This window comes from Pelodiscus sinensis, chromosome 6 (assembly GCF_049634645.1).
Source record: "Pelodiscus sinensis isolate JC-2024 chromosome 6, ASM4963464v1, whole genome shotgun sequence".
Taxonomy (NCBI): Eukaryota; Metazoa; Chordata; order Testudines; family Trionychidae; genus Pelodiscus; species Pelodiscus sinensis.
In genome coordinates this window covers 9634869-9656235 of record NC_134716.1, presented here as the reverse complement: position 1 = coordinate 9656235, position 21367 = coordinate 9634869, and the positions used below count along the sequence as shown (strand labels likewise).

Sequence of the window (21367 nt, the reverse complement as noted above, 5' to 3'; positions counted from 1 at the left end):
GCTTGGCTTATGTCATCATGAAACAGGAAAATTGAGCTCTATTCCAAAATTCCAATGTTTTTGTTTGTTTTTGTTGTTTTAATCCTGACTAATACTGTACCTTTGGGTGTTCTCTCCTTGCATAGATATGTCCAATCATCTTCCTTTCTCTCTCTCTCTCTCTCTCTCTCTCTCTCTCTCTCTTTTTGTTCGTTAGGCTCCTAGGAAGCTCTGGCCTTACTAGTATATTGTGGCAATGAGTTCCACAGTCTAATTATGTATTACATGAAAAAGTATGCTACAAAAATCTTGCTAGCTTGATATGCATTTTGAAGTGAAGCCCCAGTGTAACTTTATGGAGGGTAGTAATAGAGATGTAGCCGTGTTAGTCTGATCTTGCTGAAACAAAAGAGAGGACTGTGCAGCACTTTAAAGACTAACAACCATCTGGTTAGTCTTTAAAGTGCTGCACAGTCCTCTCTTTTGTTGATGGAGGGTATTTCTTAAAATGTATCTTTTTATGTAGATTAGCTGTGATTTGTATAATCCCTGTACTCTTTTGCTGTGTCTCATATTTATTGGCCCTCAGCTACATAACAAGTACAAGAAACATTAACACCTAAAATGCATAAGATCCAAAGCAATCAAGCAACCACACAGAATGAAAATTAGCCAGATGAAACATTGTTGCAGGGTAAGGAGCTAACACTTCAGAAAAGAACTACATATAAATATATTTTATATTCAAATCAATACACGTAGCCAGGTGAGGTTATGTATACTAAGCTAATATTTTGCTCAATGCACTTTTGTACTTAAACTCCTTCAGTTATACTAATGCTGCATCTGAGGGCATATCTACTCTGTCCTGCAGTTTGGACTACAGGGGTATGAGTACGACACAGAAGTTTGGTGCGTGTTGCTAAAGTGTTGACTCTGTGGGCAAGAACAAAGAAGATAGTTGGTCATAACACTTACATCTGTAGTCTTACGTGCAGGGCAGTTTAGACATGCCCTGAGAGATCTTTTCTTATACACACAGAAACAAATCAGCAAATTTTCTACAGGGATGGCTTTATTTCCAAGCTCTTTGCTTTGATTATAGCTAACTAATGTTATTAGTTTTGTTGGAAAGGTCCTGGACTTGACTCTGGAGGTATGTTTAAACAGCAGGGCTAAAGTCGAATTAAGCTATGCAACTTCAGCTACATCAACTGCTTAGTTTAAGTCGAAATAGCTTAACTTGGCTTTTGGCACTGTCCACACAGCAGGAAGTGTAAGGAAGAACACTCTTCCTGCGACTTCCCTTACGCCTCTTGAAATGAGGGTTACCATGAGTTGGAGTAAGAAGTCATAGAATCATAGAGCTGGAAGAGACCTCAGAAGATCATCAAGTCCAGCCACCTGCCCAAGGCAGGACCAATCCCAACTAAATCAACCCAGCCAAGACTATGTCAAGCCGAGATTTAAAAACCTCTAGGGATGGAGACTCCACTACTTCCCTAGGTAACCCATTCCTGTGCTTCACCACCCTCCTAGTGAAATAGTTTTTCCTAATATCCAACCTAGACCTCCCCCACCACAACTTGAGACCATTGCTCCCTGTTCTGCCATCCCTCACTACTGTGAACAGCCTGTCTCCATCCTCTTTGGAACCTCCCTTCAGGAAGTTGAAGGCTGCTGTCAAATCCCCCCCTCACTCTTCTCTTCTGCAGACTAAACAAACCCAAATCCCTCAGTCTCTCCTCATAGATCATATGCTCCAGTCCCCCAGTCATTATGGTCACCCTCCCTAGACCCTCTCCAGTGCATCCACATCCTTTCTATAGTGGGGGGCCCAGAACTGGACACAATACTACAGGGCTACGTCTAGACTGGCATGATTTTCCAGAAATGCTTTTAACGGAAAAGTTTTCCGTTAAAAGCATTTTCGGTACAGAGCGTCTAGATTGGCATGGATACTTTTCTGCAAAAGCACTTTTTGCGGAAAAGCGTCTGTGGCCAATCTAGATGCGCTTTTCCGCAAAAAAGCCCTGATTGTCATTTTCGCGATCGGGGCTTTTTTGCGGAAAACAAATCTGAGCTGTCTACACTGGTCCTTTTGCGCAAAAGTTTTGTGCAAAAGGGACTTTTGCCCGAACGGGAGCAGCATAGTATTTCCGCAAAAAGCACTGATTTCTTACAGTAGGAAGTCAGTGCTTTTGCGGAAATTCAAGCGGCCAGTGTAGACAGCTGGCAAGTTTTTCCGGAAAAGCGGCTGATTTTCCGGAAAAACTGGCCAGTCTAGACACAGCCCAGATGTGGTCTCACCAGAGCCGAATAAAGGGGAATAATCACTTCTCTGGATCTGCTGGCAATGCTCCTCCTAATGCATCCTAATATGCTTTAGCCTTCTTGGCTACAAGGGCACACTGTTGACTCATATCCAGCTTCTCATCCACTGTAATCCCCAGGTCCTTTTCTGCAAAACTGCTACTTAGCCATTCGATCCCCAGCCTGTAACAATGCTTGGGATTCTTCAAATCCTCCAGCTTGATATTATTTCAAAATAATGGCTATATAATTTCAAAATAATGGCTATGTAATGGAATAATATCAGTTATTTTGAAATAACGCGGTTGTGTAGATGTACCCTAGAGGACCTGAGTTTAGGTCCACCAAGACTTCAGCTGTAGTTTTGAGTAAGTAATTTAATGTCTGTATCTCATTTCTTATCCTACATGGGAGGGGTGATAATTTTGTATGTTATCTATTTAGATGGCCAGCTCTTGGGAAGGGAATTATTTTACTCTGTGTTTATATGGTGCCTAGCATAATGGGTCTTGATTTCAACCAGGGCTTCTGTGTGCTGCTCCATTGCAGCTGATAGTAATAACAGTGATAAAAACACCTGAGCCCACTTTACTCTCTACCTTTGTTGGCATGAGTGGAGTGGCACTGATGAAGCATTACAACTCTGATTGCATCTATTGTGAATTTAGATTCAGTTTTAGATAGCTAAATTTGTAGGTAGATACATGGGCAGGTTCTATTTAAATTTCCTGTTTTACTGTTGCTTCGTCAGTGAAATTCCTTTTGTCCTTTCACACATACACATCAAAAACAGTAAGCAACGGGGGTGGGGATCACATTTGCATCAGGAATTAAAAGGAACCAAATTCTGGAATCATCAAAATGATTCATTAATACAATTAGAAAACCGGTTCATGTGGAAAAATAAGCTGAGCACAGCGCACCGTTACATCGCATTGAACTGCAGATGCTGTAAGAGTGACAATTCACACAGCAGAGATAGCTTATTTATTGTTAGTACTGAGGTAGCACCTAGAAATCACACTTGTGCACTAGGGCCCCCTCTGTGCTAGGTGCTGCGCAATCATAGAACAAAAAAATGGTCCTTCCCCTAAAGAACTCACAATCTAGACATTGCTCACTCTACTGGCATTTTTATGCCAATAACTGTGTTCCTTAAAATGCTCATGGCAATGTCAACAATACCAGTGTCCACTGAGACAAGTAAAAAAAAATACTGAAGTGAAATTTTTTTAAATAGTCAAAATAGTTCATTTAATATTAAAGAGTGTATTAAAAAGCCAACCTGAAATATGGCTCTGTTTAAGTAAAATATAACTAGATAACAGTGTCTCTTTAATTTTAACTATTGCATAATCTTCTAACAAATTTTAAAAAGACCAAGATGTAATAATGAAGACAGTGAGACTACTGTATTAGTTATAAGATTAGAGGAGTCATCAGCTTGATAGAATCATTGAAATTTAGGACTAGAAGGGATTTTAAGAGGGCAACTAGATCAATGCTGTGTTGTGGCATTTGGTCCACCCCATCATACTGCGACTCCTCTCTAGTCTGTCCTCACATGCCCCTGACTCCAGGCACTCAGCCCATCCTTATCCATCTTGGCATCTTCTTTCCCACTTGGACACAGTCACATGCTGGCTGCCATTAAATTGAGTGTTCCTCAGAGTAATGTATTCCATAGTGGCATTACCCATTCAAAATATACACGGTCCTGTGAGTCTGAAAATAAGTCACCAACGTCTGCCACAGGGGAACATCAGAAAAAGGGCACTGTTTGATCTAGCAGAGAGAGGCACTGAGGCAGCAAGTGGGAGAGTATATTTGACTCCATGTGTGGCCAGGGGACTTGATTCTGAGGTCATTTACTCCAGTTTATGCTCCTGTTACCACAGTGACTTCAGTGGAGGCAGGCTTGATTTACAGCAGAGATCAGAAGCAGGCTTTTGCATCACGGCAGCAGAAAGTCCGGTTTGGGAATGGAAAACTCTGTCCCTGAGGGTGAAAAACAATGCCCTGCAGTGTTCGTGCTGTTCTCAGCGCTCCTAGTCATGGGATGTGTTCTTTTTCAACACAGGGGTGGCAGGAGCAATAGTTTTTCACAATAGGTGGAAAACTGAGCCCCGCTCTTTGTTTAATTAGCCCTTTACAACTCTCTTCATGTAGTGTTATGCTTGGAGAGGGCACCCCCGTCTGATATTGCCAAAGGGCCACAGCATTTCTGCAGCTCTGCTCCACACCTCCCAGGGTATGAATGAAGCAATTTGTTCAACTGGCTGTAGGATCCTTGTTTTAGTGTGGAGCCTTTGAGGACTAAAGTTGTGGGAATAACCTTCCTCTACTGTCTTTCCTGGTAACGTTCTTGACACTGTGACACAGAACCCAAAGACTCTGAGGTGAGGCTCACACCTCCTTCCTCACTTCTTGTCACATTGACTATTATAAGGAGGGCTCCTGAATGCTCATGGAGCTCGCAGATAAGAAAAGAAAACAAATTCGTTTGCTTTTACAGTTGCAGGCAACTAGTGTCTAAGAGCCCCAAAAGGAGACAGGGAAATCCTGCAGCACCATGCAGGAGGACTGGTGCCAAGCTGAACAGCATTTCAACTGTGCAGGGCATGTGAGATAAGTTAGTGGGAAGGCCTATTTTGTGATTGTAGGTCAAAGTCGAGGAAACCCCAGCCAGCCCCTCTCAGTGGAATCATTCCCCTCAAGTTGACCGATGGAGTGAATTGTGTGTCCCTTCGTTTCCTGTGCATCATCCAAGCGTGCCAGTAACATGAGCTTCTGAGTAACCTGAGGCCTGGGAGTATCCTAGGATGGCGTTTCTCACACTCTGATGGGAGAGGCAGCTCACATGACTCTTATAGTGTGACTATGCCAGTGAGAGATATTCCACAGACGCTTACTGATGCTGTATGTTCATGGAGTGACAGGGAAGCCCAGAGAGCAAGGCCAGAGGATTGAAACAGGAGGGGGGAAGGCAGCACACAATTACCCTGCAAGCAAGCAAACAGGCATAGAAATTAGAGAAAGGGCTGTAAGATTTTCTTGAGCAAACAGGACCAGTGCCCACTTGTGTGAAAAAACTGGGGTGTGGATAAACATGTGAGGGGCGGGTGGAGTGGTGATGTCAGGCTGCAGGGAGGAGGGGGGAGCATGGTTTGGGTGAGGGGCAAGCAAGATTCAAGCAATCAGAGACACTTGCCTTGTGCATGGAGAGGGCAGGGCTCGTGTGAGCTGCTCAAACCAGCCCTGGATGGGGACCCTGACCTTATTTAGGCCCCCCGTTTTGAAAATCCTAGGCAGCCCGCTGTAATTATTCCTTTGTAGGGAAAGGGTTAAATTCAAACACAAAACTGTTGTGTAAGAGAGCAGGGGCTTGCGGGGAGAGGGGTTAAGAGTCTGAGCTGAGCCAACCTGATTATGAATGAGGCTCACCTGAGCAGAATCAGGCACCTTCCCCGGTGAGAGCAGAAGGTGGCTACAGAAAGGGGAATTTGTGTCTAGTTTAAGCGGAGGTTAAGCTGAGCTGGGAAAAGTGCCTCAGGCAGGGGGAGCCTTGAGTAAGCAAGGGAGAGCATTTGAGAGACTGGGTAGGAAGTCCGAGCTGAGGGTGGGGGTTGTTTCCCATGTTGCCCCCCAGGAAGGAGGCCTACAGACAAGCTAGCGGCCAGGGTACTGAGCCCGGCAGGCGGTCGCTGAAGACAGCCTCAGGAAGAGCTCTGCTACCAGGGAATGCTGTCTGTGTTGAAGGCATCTCTGAGTTTGGACAGTTGTGACCCCCGTGGGGAAGCCTTGCCAGAACTGAGTCACTGGAAAAGAAGTGGCTCCCGTGGTGCTGTATGGACCTTTGGCAGGGAGGCACTGGAGTTGCAAGAGAGCTGTCGTGCCTGGCTGTGAGGGGGCTGCCTAGCAGGTGAGTAGACTAGCTCACACATTGCAATGAGAGGACACTTTCAAAACAGATGGGAAAAGGTTAAAAGACACTGTAGTCTAATTGTGGCTTTTGTCCTACTCTTTTGGAATGTCTCTGTGTGCCAGTAACCCTTTGTGTATGCAATGGGTAACGGTGAAAAAGAACTCAAGAAACAGTGGCTAAGAGAGCAACCTGTGTTTTGTTCCTAACCCTTCTGCTGCCCAGTCCTGGACAAGCCACTTGATCTGCATGTGTACCGGTCTGTTGTCAGATAGCAAGTGCTTTCTGTGTGTTTGCACAGTGTGTAGCGTATTGGTCCACCTAGGTGTTACTATGATGGAAGTAACAATGATTACTCAGTATGTCAGACAAAGCTGCGTTTTAATAGCTTGTGTGGAATCACTAGCAACAAGAGATTCCTTTTGGAAAGGTAAATGCCAGTCAGGCTGATGGATGTTGTATGACCAAAGACAAGCAATCTGATCTTAGTCAAAAGTATGGATCTTGATGTTGTAGGCTGGGCCAGGTGTTGATGGATACACTAGTAAAAGCCCCCATGAAACAGAGTCTAAAACAGCATAAAAGGATCATGGCCCTTTAGCTAATGAATAGCTTGTCATATGGAGCAGTTGAATGCTCTCACTTTGAGTCTGGATCTCTACATTCCCAGCGACTTCCTGGTAAACTGACAGCTCTATTCCACTCCTTGTTTGCTAGCAGGAGCAATCAGAAAGTTGCAGGTAATCCTAAAATCCTCCAGAACCACCTTGCCCCGTTGTTACTCTTAAAAAAACAAAATTTAACAACTGCACCAGCCTCCAGATAAGCTGATAATATTTGGGGAAACAGCTGCTGGCAATTCCAGATAGACCCCAGCACAGATCTTGATAGTCCTTTGGCAATGCATTGTGTTAGTGAAGGTCTAGTCTGATGGATTACACTGTATCTGGGGGGAGACAACCCATTTGTAAGCCATTATGAACTTGTTAAATATGCTCTTAACTGGGTGATAGAATCAGGAATAGTGGTTAGCAATTTAGCGCGGAGATAAGCAGTTTATGCAGATGTTTTGTCTTATTTTGTATGCATGGCTTTAGGGAGGGGATGGAGGGAAGCAGAAAGGGGACCGGTACTGAGCTAGTGTGAGAGGGAGATGAGTCCCTTATTATATTTCACAACTAATTTAAAGAGAAATTGGGATGACTTCCCTGTGGCTACAGTTAAATCATCCCCACCAGAGACCCTACTTCAGGGACTTGGAAAATATTTGAAAAGCAAGTCTTTTGCTTTTTGAATACATTGGACTCCCTTGTGGAACAGTTTTTGGGGCTTGATTCCCATTTAGAGTAAAAATAAAATTTTCAGAAATACCCAAATGATTTAGAAGCCTACATCCCAATGGGGAAAATTTTACCTTAAGGCCTTTTCTCATTGCTGTTGCAGTGCAATGGGGCTGTTAGAGAGCCAGGCTTTTGGTGTTTCGCACAGGCTAACAGGGAGAGATTTTTGTGGGAACTTCTCTGAAGGTTCAAAAGGCTGGCTAGTACAGCACTAAATCAGTGGTTTTTCTAGGCAAGTCCATTTTCTTTTCATTAATTATTAATAAAGCAGTGAGGAAGGCAGAAGGAATTTCTTGGGTAGGTTTTTGACAAGCTGAGGAGGTTAGTGACACAAGACTAGCAGAAGGCCATTAACTTCAGTCAATCAGGAGTTCTCCAGGCATGGTCTGACCTCTGTCCACTTTTGAGATGGCGATTGCTTTCATTGCTCTATTTTTCATTAACAGACATCAGTGGGAGTTGAGGAAGCTCAGTAACTCCCAGGAAGTGGCTTGTAATATCTTGCCGGGAAAGACTTGGGAACAGAAGATCTTTAGCTTAGATTAGTGCCTTTGTTGGAAGCTTTGCAAATGCCCGAGGGTTTTGAGACTGTGCCCTTGTCAGAAACAGGGAAGTGAACAAAGCAACTGCAATCTGTTTCAATCCTCTGGGCTCATTATTTTAAGGAAGCTTATTTCATTTCCTGGGTGCTGCTTTTTTACTAATACATTCATACATAAAGTCAGACTTCATTCTCAAGTCCATCCTAGTTTAGCTTTGGGTGAAGCTAGATCTCAAAATATAGGAAAATTGGCTTCCAAGGACAGAGCTGAATAGTGTCTGAAAGCTTGGATTCAGCATGGACACAGTGACTGATGTGCTGACATTATAAAGGACTAATTACTGCTAGGCTGTGCCTACACTGGCCACTTATTCCGGAAAATCAGCTGCTTTTCCAGAATAACTTGCCAGCTGTCTACACTGGCCCCTTGAATTTCCGGAAAAGCACTGACAATCTACTGACTAATGTGTAAGGATTAGGGCATTGTAGCCATATATTAAAACACACTGTAGATAACCTTGCTGATTCTGGTGAGTTTTCTACGTGGATAGCTGCTACAATGGAGGAACCAACCAAACAAGGGCAGAACACCATGCTTAGCATCTTGCATGCAAATGTCTTAGCTCCCCTCTGTTTGCAGACTCGTCTGTGGAAATTCTTCCATTCTTCTGCAAGCAAAAGCAGAAAGCTACAAATATTACACATGATTCTTAAATGCTCCAATTGTTGCGTGGTTGCTTACACAACATGTATCTGAATAGGAACACGCTTATACAGCAGTGTAAAGTGTTAACACTCTACTACTCCATTGTGGTATGCCTGCTTCTCAGAGGGAGGGAGAGAAAGTACAAGGCAGTGTAGAACCAGGACTATTATCTCTGTGCTTGGGAACCAGAAGACCTAGGTTCTTTTTGTGACTTGGCCACTGGCCTGCTGGCTGACAGTAGGTAAAGCAACTTGCCTCCCTGTACCTCAGTTTTTCCATCTGTAAAATGGGGTTAATACTGACCTGATTTATGAAGCACTTTGAGATCTAGGGATGAAAAGCACTAGGGTTGATGATAACAGATCTGGTAGACATTGATGGAATGGGAGTTACACATTTTTTCTACAGCTAAAGTAATGTGTCATGTAGCAGCTTAGGGCTCTTGGGCAGAGAAGCAATGGTGAGACACACTTGCTCATTGGCACCAACTTCCCCTCAACTCAAAAAGAAAAGCCCACAAGAACCAAGCTTATTTCACAGGCCAGACCCCTCTCCCAGCCTGGGATAAGTCCTTTCTTCCACAGTTTCAGTCTTGGGTACCGATTTCAGTGAGGAAAAGAACCCACCCTGCTGATCTCATACCTCAGCATTCGCTCAGAATCCTTCGTTTTCTGGTTTGATTCCCACTGGCAGGGGGAGGGAAAGTACAAGTAGCCCAAGATAGAGTCCAGTACCCGGTGACATGATCACATGACTGTGCAGTGTCAAGGCAGCCAGGAGTCTGAGGTTGGTTGTAGCTTCCCAAGAAGCTTCTGAGAAAGGTGGGAGACTAGCATCTTTAAAGACCTCTTGATCTTCCCTAATGGTTCACTAACCAACCAGCCAGACTGGTTGCACTTTTGTCTGGGGGGCACTCTCCAGGCATAGAAACTTTTGTAATTGGTACAAAACAAGCCTGCTGATTTGGGGAAGGGAGAAGGGGAAGCAGCTGCCTTGGACCCTTTAAAAAAAAATTGCTGGGCCCCAAGCTGCTACCTTTACACTGTAAACAATAGCTGCAGGAGCCCCAGATGGTATTGAAGGGCTCGCTGAAAGAGAGTAGCCTTCAGTTCCCCCTTCTGCCTGTTCTGGTACATGGTCAGTCATTCTCAACATCAGATACAGAAATAAAACATGCTCGCAGATATGGGGCAGGCAATAATTTTAGAAGGGGGGCCACTTTGGACATTTTGAAGTGGCGCCAGGGGGACGGGGTGGGTCTGGGGCAGAGTCAGACACTTCTGTGCTTCCCCCACCTGCAGACCCTGACTGGCCAGAGGGTAGGGCCGGCCCGAGGTATTCTGGTGTCCCGGGCGCGCGGCGCCGCCCCCAGGCACACGGCGCATGTGTGGGCCCACCCGTGGAGAGCAGGCCTGCCCCCCTAACATGCGCAGGCCCACCCCGGGGCGCATGGGTGCACGGTGCAAGCGCAGCCCACCCCGGCCATCGCTGCTGGCGCACACGCCCGGCCATGCAGGGTCCCGTGGTCGTGGGGGGCAGGGCATAGCTGGCCGGTGCCCCGGAGATGGGGGGGGGGGGCGGTGCTGTGGGAGCCAGGCATGCAGCGCCTGATGGCAGCTAAAAGGGATGCTGTGTGCCCCTAACAGCTGCCATCAGGCGCCCCTCATCGGTTGGCACCCTAGGCAGCTGCCCGGCTCGCCCATGCCTCCATCCGGCCCTGCCAGGGGGTGGGGGATCATGTGAAGTCTTTCCCCTGACTACCCCTCCCAGAAAGAACTACCAGCTGTTCTGAACAGCTGGCAGTTCCCTCTACCCCCCAGGCTCTGATTGGCCTAAGGGGCAGGGGAGCAGCAGGGCATCTATGGGCTGGATAAACCCACTTGAGCCTCCATGGGCTTAATCCAGCCTGCCTCTTGCCCACCCCTGCCACAGAATATATAATCAATTCAGTAAATCACAACCTTTGCGATGATATCTCACGTGATCGATCTTAAATAAAATACATCTTAGTTACCCCATATTAATATCACTAGACCGGGGGCATGGTGCCACGCCCCTAGGGGTGTTTGCTCCATGGAACTCCCAAGGGAGAGGCTACTTATGCAGGGCGGGCCTCATCCTGCAAGTTGCTGAGCATCCCCAGTGAGACGAGAGGAGCTCACCACCTGGGCCTCCATCCCATGGCAAATGGGTTCTGTGCCACGGTGACTCCTCTAAGGCTGTGTCTAGACTACATGCAGATTAGACACATAGGCAAAGGCAAATGAAGCCGCGATTTAAATGATCGCGGCTTCATTTACATTTACATGGCTGCCGCGCTGAGCCGACAAACAGCTGATCAGCTGTTTGTCCACTCAGCGCGCTAGTCTGGACGCTCCCCTGCCGACATCAAAGCCCTTTGTCGGCAGCCCCGTTATTTCTCGTGGGATGAGGTTTATCGGGGCTGCCGACAAAGGGCTTTGATGCTGGCAGGGGAGCGTCCAGACTAGCGCGCTGAGCGGACAAACAGCTGATCAGCTGTTTGTCGGCTCAGCACGGCAGCCATGTAAATGTAAATGAAGCCACGATCATTTAAATCGCGGCTTCATTTGACTTTGCCAAAACAACAAATCTACGTGGCTCTGTCGACGGAGCCATGTAGTTTAGACGTACCGTATGAGCAGTAGAACTCTTAGAACTGGCGGGGGCTCTGTAGCATCATGCAGATGTGGCCAGATGGAGCTTCATGTCAAATGGGAAAGGGAGAAAAGCATTTGGGAGGGGGCGTTATTTATACATGTTTTTGATGCAGCTTTGAGGATGACCCCAGAGAAGGAGGATCCTGGCCGTAGGGGCTAGATTGGGATTTGCAAGATAACACATTTAATTCTGTGCTCTACTGTGTGTGTTCCTGTGTGGATTTAGGCAAGTCAGTTAATCTGTGCCTCAGGTTCCCCATCTGCATTTCTCCACCTTACTGGTATGTTGTGGTGATAAATGTATTCAAGATCATGAAGAAATCCAGTTCTGTGGGGATGAATAAGTACCGGAGGCAATATGGAGGCTGAAGCTTGAAAACCAAAGGCGTCTCCCTTCCCAGCCAATTTCATTTAAGCATAGTGAGCAAGGAAGAAATGTAGAATTCAGTGTGACCTTCAGTTTTAGCCTCATGCTTAATGAATTCTTGGTGGCCCAGTCCCCCTTTTAGGGTGAACAGATTAATCACCCCCATCTCAGTTTTTCATCCTTGGTAATAGGTAGCCATTTAAGAAGCCCCAAATATCAAGACTGTCTCTATAAAATAGAGACAGCTGGTCACCCTACTCAGTCTGCATCTCGCTATTTTTCCTTGTCCTTCAGAGAAACCTACTTAGGGGCTCATTCACCATGAGCTGCAGGCTGAGTAATCTGTTAACTTGTTCCCACAGCATGTCCAATTTAGGGCTTTCAGAAAAATAACTTGGGGTGGGGAGTGGAAACACCTCCAGAAAAGCTGCAGCCTCCCTTCATGTCGGGGGTTTGTGTGGCTTCTAAGATAACTAGTAAGTTTACACTTGCTGAGCTTCTGTGACTGGAAGGAGTTTGGTTGGTTGGTTAAAAGCCAGAGAGAAAAATCAGATGACCGAGCCTATGTCTACACTACAACGTTTTTTTTCGGAAAAAGGTACACAAATTGCACTTCCGACGGCAGGGCTGCGTACGCTACCTGGACACCGAAAAACCTGTAAATGTGCCAGGGTCTCGCCTCCTTCCTTCCGTCTCCACCCTCCCCCACAAAATGCAGATGTGGCATGTGGGTTGGGGGGATGCTACATTTGTTGTTTTTAATATATAAAATCCTTGGGTTGGGAAGCAATCCTTATTCTAATACATGAAAACAAGCAAGCACACCCTGCAAAGCAACAGGGACTCTTGTACCAATTGCTTCATAGGAACCTATCAAACCACTCCCCTTCCCCCCTCACCCCCCAGCATTGCAGCCACTGCACTACTGTGCTTCGCAAGAAATATAACTGGCTTTCAGTGTCAAATTGCTGGCTCAAGGACTTTTCTGATCCTTATGGCCCCTCGCTGTGCTCTTCTAATAGCCCTGGTCGCAGGCTGTTCAAACTCCGCTTCCAGGCACTGAGCATCAGCGATCCAGCCCTGGGTGAAGCTTTCATCCTTCCTTTCAAATATCACGGAGGGGACAACAAGTAGCTATAAGCATAGCGATGTTGTCATTGGCCAGGTCCAGCTTGCTGTACAGACGATGCCTGCGGGCCTTCAGATGGTCAAAAGCACACCCCACGGTCATTCCGCACCTGCTCAGCCTCTTGTTGAACTGCTCCTGACTAATGTTCTCTCTCATCTTTTCCATCCATGGGACATTGTGTGCAGAAAGCATGACCAGCGCGGAGTTCTTACCGTAGGCACTGAGACTGTGTGGGTGTGAGGCTCTGCCTTCATCTCCCCAATAAACAAGTTTTCAGCATCCCACAGTAGGGCCTTTCTGGTGGTCACAAGTTAATCAGAGCTGCTGTTCAGGGTAAGCTTCCAGGCTTTTTTTTGGGGGGGGGGAAGGGAGGAGAAACAACACAGGAGAGGAAGAGCCTCAGTAGACCAAACTACCACCTGTGGACCAGGGGGTCTGTCTGTCTGTCTGCTGGATCAGGAAGAAGGCCCTGAGTCAGCTTAAATCCCAGGCTTTTATCCCAAAGTCAGGGGTGTCCAAACTTTTTTCAAAGAGGGCCAGATTTGAAGAAGTGAACATGCGTGAGGGCCGGGTCAGAGGCGGGCAGAGAGCGCAGGGCACGCCAGCCCCACGGCGGCCCGGGGGCAAGGCGAACCCGCAGCCAAGCGGGGCTGCGGACGTGCCCTACAGGGCAGGCTCTAGGACCGCGGAGGTGGTGGCGGCGCGGCTGGAAGCAGCGCGCTGGGCGCGCCAGTTCAAAAAAGCACCAGGGAGCCAGGAGAGGGGGAGGAAGCGGGGGCCGTATTAAATCGGAACACGGGCCGCAATTGGCCCGCAGGCCGGACTTTGGACATGCCTGCCCAAAGTACTTCCTTGGTCTGTTGGTCTCTGGAGTATCCAATTTGAACTAGTGTATCCACATCTCCTCAGGGAGTAGGGATGTTAAATTTAGATTAATTAACTAATCAACTACTCTATAAGATTTCCATTGACTATTCGATTAGTCTGTTAAGGGCACCTCTGCCTTTCAACTGTAGCAAGAGCCCTACCTGGGTGGGGCTCTTATACATTTCAAAAGCAGAATTGCAGCAGAAGCAGCTTGAGTAGTGACTGCCTCAGTGTAAGCTTGCGCCATTTCCTGCTGTGCCTCTACCTCCACTGCGGAGACAGCGCTAGGGGGAAACTAGCTCCTTCCTCCCCCCACCCCCCTGCCCTTTGCTGTCTATCTCTGGTAGAGGCAGTGGGAGGGGGAGTGACTAGTCACATCACTAGTCTACTATCTGATAAGCTTATGCTTATCAGATAGTCAAGTAGTGGTCTCTTACATCCCTACCAGGCATGTAGAATAGTGATAGAAATGTAGAGCAGCTTCAAAGGCTGATAGCAGAGGATGTTCATTAGTATCCTTTCTCCCTGTCTAAAGAAGGTACCTACAAAGCCACAAAAACCATATGCTACTGGTTTAAAATGCAGTTATACCTTGGGGTTGTGACGTAGTGGGGGTACCTTGCTGGTTGCTATGCTGGGCAGCAGCCTGTGGGGGACCTCTGCTAGCGGCAGCATGGCCCAGCAGGGCAGGGGGTGAGTCATTATGCAAAGAGGGTGTCTCAACCTGTCTGACCAGCTACCCCCCAGGGAGAGAAACAAAGGAAGGTGGAATGCCGCCCTGGCTGGGGGACAGGGCTGGAAGAGAGGGGGTGTGTGTCTGTCTGGTATCATGGAGGAAGCAGCCTAGGCAACAGGCTGGGATTTAGGAGCCCAGACTCCCCCATCTCAAGGGGGGCTGAGGCATCCTAGGCCTGCCCTGGAACAAGATTACATCTGTGCTGTGCTGTATCCTGGAGAGGCAATAAACTCCCTCTCTTCTACTGGCTGGTGGAGTCTGTTCATGCCATTTTGGGGGTGCAGGAGATGGGAAAACCCCAAAGCGCCATCACAGGGGTACACTAGATTAAAATGCAGGGTGCCCCAAAGGTGTTAACCTTCCAGTAAAACTTAGCTCATCTTAAAGTTTGCTCAGGATATTATCAGTCAGTCATGATGGTCACGTTAATCAGACACAACCTAGGAGTTTCAGCTGCAAAACCCCCTCCTATGTGACTGAATAGCATAGCACCCTTCATGGGCTGTTTTTCCCAATGTCCGATATTAGAGGTTGATGTAATCCTATGCAATAAATTAGTGATATAATCGTGGTTGAAAGATTAAGGGCAGGAGGAAATTAAACTGTTAAAAATGTGGTGGCATTTATAAAAAAAATCAAAATTTAAACTGTTCAACGGTTGCTTTTAAAATGGGGGAGGGGGGAATTGATCAATCAGATCAAATGTTTGTTCAAACAGTTTTGGATTTTAAAAAATGAAGCAGCCAGCTCTACCAGGGTACATGCACTTAAGGCTCCACTCTGGGAGGTGATCAGCATACCCAGCCATGAGGAGCAAGAGTAAACAGTTTACTCACTCCTTGTTGGGAGAATACGGAGTTTAGTTTGCCTGTTCACCGTGCTTCCAATTCTAACTGAAGTCAACACATATCGGTGCTCAGTTTAGGTTGCTTTGGGCTGAAAATAAAGGCCCGCATTTTATAAATTTGATCTTAAATGTCCTCCTTTCCCTCCCTACAATTAAACTCATGGCAACTGGGGTACCAAGAAGCTGCTTCTAACAGGCAGGGAGAAAGTAACTAGAAAGGAAAGATTGAATGCCTAGCTGAGGTCTGTGAAAGGCTGTTGCATCTCTGCAAGTTCCTGTGGACTACCCAACTGGAATGAAAGAGCAGAAGAAAGGTGTGAGGACAATTGTGGACAAATATTGTGTGTAGGGGCAGAACTGTTGGGTTTAACTGCATAATAGCAGGGGAAATTATCTTAAGGGAAGGGAAATGGTGACAGATGGAGATGACAGATAAATGCTAAAGAGGATGTGAGAGACCTCCCTGTGATTCTGTTTTCATGTAAACGTCAATAGCTGTGAAGGAGAATTGCAGCCAGCTTTGCTAGCTGGCAAGATACAAGAGGAGCATGGCTGTATTAGCAAGCAATGCAAACTGTCCTGTATCTTATGCAGTGTCGTACCAGAGTGAACTTATATTAATTGCCACCGATTTATTTATTTTATTTTATTTTATTTGCATTGTCAATACAAAACTGCTACCTGGAAGCTATGAGAAGCTGGTGGTTGACAGATCTGGGAGTAGAAAACTGAGGAATCTGGCATCCTGGAATGGTACAGAAGATCAGCTGGAATTTTGGAACTCAAGGCTGCTGGTGAGCAAAGATAAAGCTGAGAAATTTTGCAGAGATTAAATTCATGTTTCCACTCTTCAGTCTCCCTTCAGACCTGCCAGCTGTCTGATCGCTCTAGCAAAATGGCTTTCAAATTTTTTTTCCCTCATGGATCACTTAAACTGTTGAGGGAGGCTTGGTGGACCATTTAATGATCGTAGCTAATGGAACAAACTGCATTTGAAAATTGCTATAAAGTGCTTCAGCTAAAAGCGCTTTACTTTAAAAAAAAAAAAAACTTGTCTAGACAAGTGATTTAAGTTTTAGCTGCAGTTTTGAGAGATCTGTCTATCTCTCGCCTCCTCCGCTACTGAGCTAGGGTGGGGAAGGAGAATCATTTGCACCTGCAGCCCCGGAGCTGGGGAAAGTCACTGTTTTCCTCTGGCCACCCTGAATGTCCCAAATTTCCCCTTCACTCCACTGCGTCCCCTTCCATTTCCTGTTTCCCCCACTGCCTACTCCCCATTCCTTTCCAGCCCACCACCTCCCCTTACGTGTACATCATCTCCAGGGTCCAGGCACCTAATTAGCAGAGCCATGTCGGCACAGTTTTAATTAGGTGGGGGGACCTTCATTCTCTCATGTGCAGCCACTCAGCGTGCGCCCGAATGGAGCCCCGCAGACCACAGCTTAAAAGGCTCTGCTCTAGCGCAGCGTGTCCTGTGTCCAATAGCAATTCACACACGCATTCAGTGAATGTGCTGCGAAGCTAGCGCTCCCCCCAGCAGACCAGGGAGACGCGAAGCTAGCGCTCCCCCCAGCAGACCAGGGAGACGCGGAGCGGCTTTTCTTAGCAGACACCTCAGCTTGAGAATAAAGGACTGAGGGAAGTGAGGTGTGGGAGAATAAAACTGAGCTCTGGAGAAATGTTTGGCTAGAGTTTCCCCTACAATATGTACCAGTTCCGACTTGCATACAAACCTACAGTCCCTATCTTGTACGTAACCCGGGGAATGCCTGTATACACAATCCCAAGCACAATGGCTCTTGTTCTCAGTTCAGGGGTCTCTATACTACTATAATGCAAGCAAATACGGAATAATTTTGGTGACAGTGGATTCTTAATGTAGAGCTTTACTTGTCTGCAGAATTTAGGAGGCCCTGGTCATTAATATGCATCTCTTCATGGTCTCATCAACTGCTGTGGTAGCTGTGGTCACATAATGGACAGGAACACTTGTAAGGAAAGTAGTATGATGCTGTAGACAGGATACAGCTACTGAAATGTGGTGATGGAGGTTCTCCTCACAGGTCTGCTGTTCTGTATAGACATTCTCCCCCTTTTGCCCCGTCTCTCCCCCGCCTCTGTATTAGAGGCAGCAAGGAAGGAGAAGCAGAAGCTGGTGCTGGGGGGAGCTAGCTTAAAAGCTGGTTTTCCCCCAGCACCGTCTCTTTGGTGCCACCCCTCCCGCTGCTGCCCGTGCGGGGAGGCAAGGGCTGCTGCCATGAAGCAGCCCCTGTCTGCAGCGACAGCAGTCCCTGTGCACAGGTCGCACATCCGGCGCGAGCCAGAACTGAGCCAAGCTGCCTATCGAGTAATTTTAATTTAAAGTATCCTGCACTTTAACAACCCTAGTTCTGTAGATGTGGGATGCCTGTGTCCCCCCGTCCCCCCCCCCCCCCCCAGTGATACTCACCCAGTCTGGTAAAGACTTCAGAGATCCTGAGAACTTGTAAAGGAAAGGGGAAGGTGTATTCATTGGTGCAGATGTATCTACAGCAGAGCCCTTTGTTTGCTGAGCCGTAGCTTGGAATGGATCGAGGTTCCCTTTCTCCTGTGTGCAGTGTCCGCACTGTTCGCTCTTCAGAGCCCCTTGTGGATGGGCACTTGGACCTCATGTGAGGTTTCTCTGCTTAGGGCTTCCCAGTCTAAGGTTATGGTTCCTATGAGCAGCCCAATGGGAGCCCGGGTTAGGTTCCTGTGGAGAGGACACAGACCTGAGCTCTGTACTGAGAGCCTGGCGGCAGCTGTCTCCCCCGCATATCTGAAGGCATGCAATGCAGGGCGTAATGGTGTTCCAGAGGTTTAATCCCAAACTGGTGCTTTTGGAGTTTGGCTTTTAGTAGCTGGAGGCAAACTCAGACAGGCACCTGAACACACCCTGCGGTGATCCCTTACGTTGGGAAAGCCTAGGGCGAACCCCTGATCGAGGGTTCTTGCCTCATCCCCCTGTGGACACTTGTGGGGAGTGTTGAACGTTCCTACTATAGGGTCAGCTGATAAGGGTTTCCTCACCCTTACAGCCCAGAGTGGTTGGGCAATGCGGCTGTGCCCTGTCGAATACCAGCTTTGAGAACCGCTGCTGGAGAGGCATCACTTCTCCTTTGTGATGAAATCCCAAAGTGTGGCCCATGACCGTCTTGCAGGTGGGCCGGGGGCTCAGGGTTTGCCCCCTCTGCGGCAGGCAGCCTCTGCTGGCACTCCAGCTCCACTCCCCCTCTGTGAGGTTGGCATGCCAGCTTCCTGCTGCAGGGGTGGGTGCTGGATCTAGCTTGCAGGGGAAGGAAGTGGCTCCATGTGCTGCCACTTCCTCTCCCCCCACGGCTGGAGGACCTGCAGCACAGGAATCTGCTTGCCTGGAGGTTTTTCCTGCTGCTCCCATTGGCCAGAATCATACCAATGAGAGCAGTGATGGGCAGTGCCTGGGAATGGCAGGAGACATGAAGCCAGGGAAGCACCCCCCCATGCTCATCATGCACCTGCTCCCACTGAAACCCCACACACCTACCCCACTCCTAAACCCTCCGTTCCTCCCAGACTCCACCCCCTTCTGCAGCCATTTTGTCATCATGGGTGGTTGGCTGGTGGTCAGAAAGGTCGCTGAGTGGAGTGGGCCATGGGCCAAAAAGTTTGAGAACCACTGCTTTACAGGAAGCCCTAGCAGCCTGTGCCTCATGGGGCCTGCAGCATCGGGGAAGCTGTAACCCTTATCAAATCTACCAAGTAAAGATTCTCCCCCCCCCCCCCCCCCCCGCTCCAAAGAGCACGGTACTGGTATGCCCTCTCGGGGCGATGGCATGAGGTCCAATGCAATGTGTGACACTGGGAGCCTGGCTGTCACGGCATGATTGCTGACAAAGGTACTGGCATGTATAGTACAGGGCCCACAGTGGTGGTGTGGGCGACACTGCAGCAGCCAGGGGAGCACTGGGGATGTGTGATGACTTGTTACTCATCCATTCCTGTACAGGCCAGGATACAGATCTGAGTGTTCTGGGCCAGATTCCGTGCCAGGGCAAATGAACAGGACACAGAGCACAGCTATACCGCCTATGGCTTATCTATTCAGACTGCTGCTCCAGGGGATGGGGGACCGGTTTTCAGCTGAGGAAAGTCAGGCTGTGTTCCTTGACTGTTGTTCCCAGACTGCTGTTGCCTTGGGCTTTTAGGGTCACACTTTTTTTCCAGAAGCAGCCTCTGACTTTTGGTGCCCAAACAGTGGAACCTGACTTTCAGGGATGCTGAGCCATCTCTGATCCTGTGGACTTCAGTCAGGAAAGCCTTGCACCTATAAAGGGCACAAAGGGACAGGGATAGGAACCGGACTGCTCTGATCTCCAGACTACCTTAGACTGCATCGCCCCAGCTAAATGGCACAAGAATTGCTCACCAAGACATTCATTGTTCCAGTGTCCTATTTGTTCTATTCAGGCGTCTGGCATGAAATTCCCAAAGGGTCCTCTTAAAAAAAGGAACTACCAGTGAGCCCCTGCTTCCAGCATTGATCAAACATCTACACTCCCCTTCCCCTCCCCAATGTTTCTGGATTACAAGAACATTATTTTCCCAGGAATTCCACTGTTTAAAAAGCTTGGCCATGGATATTCAGGGGAGAGGGGTGTATGCTAAGGGACAGGGAGTTGGTATAAGAAGCACTCTGTTGAGCAAACTGTGGGGAGGTCACTTGACCAGAAACATGGCTTCAAAAGCTTTGGCATGGAGAAGGCTGGGAAACCATAAAATGATGTCTCTGTCCAAAGAGCTATGTTTCTGCCAAAGGCTGTTGTGGAGACAGATCGTCACCCCTGGAGGTGATTCAAATGTCTTAGTCTCTCTCCATATAAAGACAGAGAGGCAACTGTACAACAAGATTGTTTGAGGGATGTATACACGTCACAGGTGGGGGGGGGTTGTTTTTTTTGTTTTTTGTTTTTTTTTTCATCATTGCCTCTGCCTTGGATTTCTTGGCTATTTCCACATTTTGGATTTTAAATGTGCCTGTTAATGAGAGGCACATGTAAGTGTGTGCTGTTGGCTTTCTCCAGCAGTGCAGCAGACGATAGAAAACATGAAGGAACTGGCTCTAAATGAGGAAGCGACACCAGTTAGTGTTCTAAGTCGCTTGGAAACTTGACAAACTGCGAACACAGGGAGCTAAACTGGCATGAATGCTGAAGATTTACTTTGGGAGTGACTGAATTAGATGTCCCCAGAAGCACAAACAGGCTTACAGAGCTCTGATTGGCACTCTGCTGAGAGTTGGCTGGCCATGTGGTGCTGGTGCTTCGGAGGAAAGAGGCTCCTGGAGGCCTGTAATAGCATCTCACAACAAGATAGATCTGATAGCGCTTTTGATAAGCGGAGGGTTGTCGCTGTTGTGGTCTTGGTCAAATTCCAGCTCAGAGATTTATATTTTACCTTCTTGAATTATCCTGCAGTTTTACTGGATATAATTTTCTGCTACGCTGCTTTCCCAGAAGTACCGTGTAACGTGACGGTGACTTGTTAAATCCCTGCTGTGCTTACCCCCATCAGAGAGCAGCAGAAGCGAAGTGTACACAGCATAAATGGAATGATACAGGGGCTTCCAAAGGATCCATTTGGATGCGTAGGCATCTTCATAGGCTTGGGTTATTCACATATCCGGATCCTTTGGCCCTCCATCCTCCCCCAAAATGTCCAATATCCTATCACAACTTCCCTTCTACCTCCTGAGTGCAGCTTTCTGAAGATCAAGAATTGGCAACCTGCTACCCCCTCCATAACCTCTTGGCTAAACTGTTTTCCATCTGATGTAGGAGGGTGGGAATCGCTGAGTAGGGTCACTGCCCTGTCAAACCCCAGACAACTCTGGGAGATAAGTTGTTTTCTCACAGTGCATCCCAATCGATGGTAAAGAACTAACTGGT

General features: G+C 47.6%; 1 long non-coding RNA gene across 1 annotated transcript in view; it reads left to right on the top strand.

Moving 5' to 3' along the window:
* Nucleotides 1-5141: 5141 nt before the first annotated feature.
* Nucleotides 5142-21367, top strand: part of LOC106732795 (uncharacterized) — a 66680-nt gene continuing 50454 nt past the window's right edge. Inside the window, exons 1-2 of the long non-coding RNA XR_012904595.1 lie at nucleotides 5142-6214; nucleotides 16114-16219. This is a non-coding gene — a long non-coding RNA (uncharacterized LOC106732795). The remainder of the gene's footprint in view (nucleotides 6215-16113; nucleotides 16220-21367) is intronic.